The sequence below is a fragment of the Helianthus annuus genome, chromosome 13, assembly GCF_002127325.2.
Source record: "Helianthus annuus cultivar XRQ/B chromosome 13, HanXRQr2.0-SUNRISE, whole genome shotgun sequence".
In the NCBI taxonomy this organism is placed as follows: domain Eukaryota; kingdom Viridiplantae; phylum Streptophyta; class Magnoliopsida; order Asterales; family Asteraceae; genus Helianthus; species Helianthus annuus.
Window position 1 is genome coordinate 155610027 of NC_035445.2, and position 3452 is coordinate 155613478.

General features: G+C 34.8%; 1 long non-coding RNA gene across 1 annotated transcript; it reads right to left on the reverse strand.

Moving 5' to 3' along the window:
* Positions 1-207: 207 nt before the first annotated feature.
* Positions 208-2039, reverse strand: LOC110903394. Its single transcript, XR_002571900.2, has 3 exons — positions 1911-2039; positions 1321-1374; positions 208-462 (listed from the first exon to the last, which is right to left on the reverse strand). It is a non-coding gene; the product is annotated as an uncharacterized LOC110903394 (long non-coding RNA).
* Positions 2040-3452: the final 1413 nt, after the last annotated feature.

The following is a 3452-nucleotide window of genomic DNA, read 5'->3' on the forward strand; positions in this document are numbered from 1 at the left end:
AAAGCATGAAATCCTTAAATTACTTACATGCGTGGCGCTTTGGAACGAACACACTTTCACAAGAGCTTTCGGTTTGAGTTCGAGCACCATAACTTACTCGAATCTCTCAAACCTAGGCTCTGATACCAACTTGTAAGGTCTAAAACTTTAAAAGACACTAATGAGCTTCATGTGACAACATACCAAACGAGTCAAATAATTTATAGGTAAAATTCTGCATTTAACTTCATATTAACTAAGAAAATAGTTACAAAGAGTTTATAGCCCAAATATTTCATGAAGACCAACCAAGTCTTTAACTACACATTTAACGTCTAACCACTACCGGGTTAATTAACATACAAAAGACCCATTTAAACAAAAACATTTAACCAAAAGTTTAGACCATAACTAGGATCTTCGCGGAAGCGTGCATCAAGAGTGTGTTCGGTCCAAGTAGTGCCATCGATCAAGTTGCTTTACCTACATACAACCAAACCATTAAACATTTTAAATCTTAAATTCATAGGACATCAAATTATTAGTCGAACCATGGTAAAACCTTTTTTAAAACTTCTTTCAAACATGAAATTCTCAACTTGGCGCATTACCCATTCAACTCATTCAACCCATATCCTTAACATTTTTCGGCTTACACTAACTCATTACAACTTCACGATTTCCAGTTAGAGTAGTGGAAACCTTTACTGTGGAGGGGAGGAGAGGAAGAGGCAGACCCAAACTGACATGGGATGAGCAGATTAGACATGATTTACTAGATTTGCATCTTTCTGAGGACATGGTCCAAGATCGGACTTCGTGGAGGCATAGGATTAGGGTTAAGGACTTTTAGAGGATATTGCAATAAGGCCTTGGGTGTATTTTAGGGTCGTATGTTTCTCTTATTCTTTAAGGGACCTTTCCGGTGATTGCCTCTTGTGTTTATGCCCAAATGATGTTGTATGCTATTATCCATGATTTACATTATAATTCTGTCACTTTGATCACTTTCTTGGTATGTTTGACTTCTTATTTCTACATGCTTTATAATTCTGTCACTTTCTTGGTATGTTTGACTTCTTATTTCTACATGCTTTGACTTGGTGTGTTGGTATGATGTGCGTTTTCGAGCCGAGGGTCTCTCTGGAAGCAGCCTCTCTATCCCGATGGATAGAGGCAAGGTCTGTCTACATCCCACCCTCCCCAGACCCTATAAGTAGCTTTGCTATTTGTGGGTTTACTGGGTATGGTTGTTGGTTGTTGTTGTTGATTTCATCTCCAAATTATTGACATTTCAATTATATGTATATCAATAATATTTTTGTAAGCAAGGGAACTTACCTTTGTCGTTGTTCGTTTGCGACCCGGAGCGACTTGAACTTTCTTCTTTGATCCCTATAATCCAAGAGTCGCACACTTTAGGCTTATGTCATTCTTTCCATTCCGTTATCAACTTATATACATTAAAGCACCAAAATTCTAAATTTTAACCATTTAACTTTGTAGAATCATTGGTTCACCTTATTCAAGCATTTTAACAAACACTTGGTGTGCGTACTTCTAGTTAAGCATAATGTACTAGTATTATATGCATAACATAGCTAGTTCATACCAATAACATCAAAAACATCAATTCTAATCAAAATCTCCTACAACCTTCATCCTAATTTGATTTCAATAGTGACATTTTATCAAGAATACCATCATGTAGCATCATTCATGCTAATCTACATCACAACTTCATGTTATAAATCACCACCATTAAATTCTAAGTGGGTTTTTACTTTTAACTATCAATTAGGTCGAATTCAAGCATAAATCAAGCTTTATATGAAATCTCTAACTCATGTACATACTAATCTCACATGAATTTCGAGTTTTACTAGAAACCCATTACATACATGATCATTAAATCATAAAATTCAACATACCTTATGTAGAGAATTCTTAGATGGTTATGAATCTCATCACATGCACAAGATTTAAACTCTTATTCACCTTTAATTTGGCTGAATTTCTAGTTGATAGTGAAGAGGTGGGTATTGTTCTTCCTGCTCTTAATCTCGACACACACATATACACCCCCCACTATCTGACTAAATTTGTTATAACATTCTAATTCACTAACTTTCACATTCAGCCCCTTATGTTTGGCTACTTATCAACTAATTACCCATCCTTTATTTAGATTTCTTTCTTTCTTTCTTTTCTCATAGTAAACTTTGTTTAGTTTACTTAGTTAGTTTTACTAATCATGGTAAATAACATACTATTACTAAAAGTATATGGTTACCATTTAATCTTAAGACTTCATACATAAATTTTATATCAAATCATATAATAATAAAATTTTTGGGGCGTTACAGAGAGGTTTTTTCGGTGACTACTCACCGATGCGGGAAGAGAAGGGAAAGAGGAGAGAGAGGGGTTTAATGGTGGGTCCCAACCCCTTTCAAACCAATCACAATTTTTTTTAAATTCTTTACCACTCTCCATGTGTTTGACCATTGTCAATGATTGAGTGTAGGGTTGTAAACGAACCGAACGAACCCGAACAAGGCCTTGTTTGTGTTCATTCATTAAGAAAATAAATGTGTTCACGAACGGTTCATGAACACTTACCGAACGAGATTTTATATCCGTGTTCGTTCATTAAGGAAATGAGCGTGTTCATGAACACGAATAAATTTGGCGAACGCAACGAAGGATAAAGGTAGATGGCCCAAAGAGTAGCACTGGAATTGAAACCGTTATTGTGGAATGGGGGGTCGATCTTGTTCGTTGATTTAAATAATGAGAAAAGAAAGGGGAATGATGTATAAACAAAAGGTGAAATAAGATTTCCTAGTTTAATTGTTAGGGTAATAAAATAAACAAAAATTTAATAATATAAAACGTATAGATAAAATACATGAAAGTACAAAAATCTTTAATTGAAACACAAACAAACGAACATAAACGAATGCAAATAAATGAATGTTCACGAACACCTTACCCGAGCGTTCACGAACACAACTGAATGAACGAGACCTCTGTTCATTTTCGTTCATTTAACTAAGCGAACGGAATTTCTTGTTCATGTTCGTTCGTTTATTAAACAAACGAACATCCCGTGAAACGACTCACGAACTGTTCATTGAACGTTCAGTTCGTTTACAGCCCCAATTGAATGCAAAATGGGGAGTGGAGTGAGGACTTGATATGGCATGATATTATTGGCTAGAGAATAACTCAAACACCCTAAAGTGATTGAATCACTCTCTCCACACTTAAGAGTGAGAAAACGTGAGTTTTTGAAAACACCAATTTTAAAAAATATTTTTTTTAACATCTATTATGACAAATAAGTTTTCTAACTAGTTTTGACTTTTGAGAAAAGAACTCGTAGCCCAATAATTCCTTATTGTATATGGTAAGCCCAATAAATTCATATCAATTACGTTGAATGAATGGTAACATATTGTACATATCAT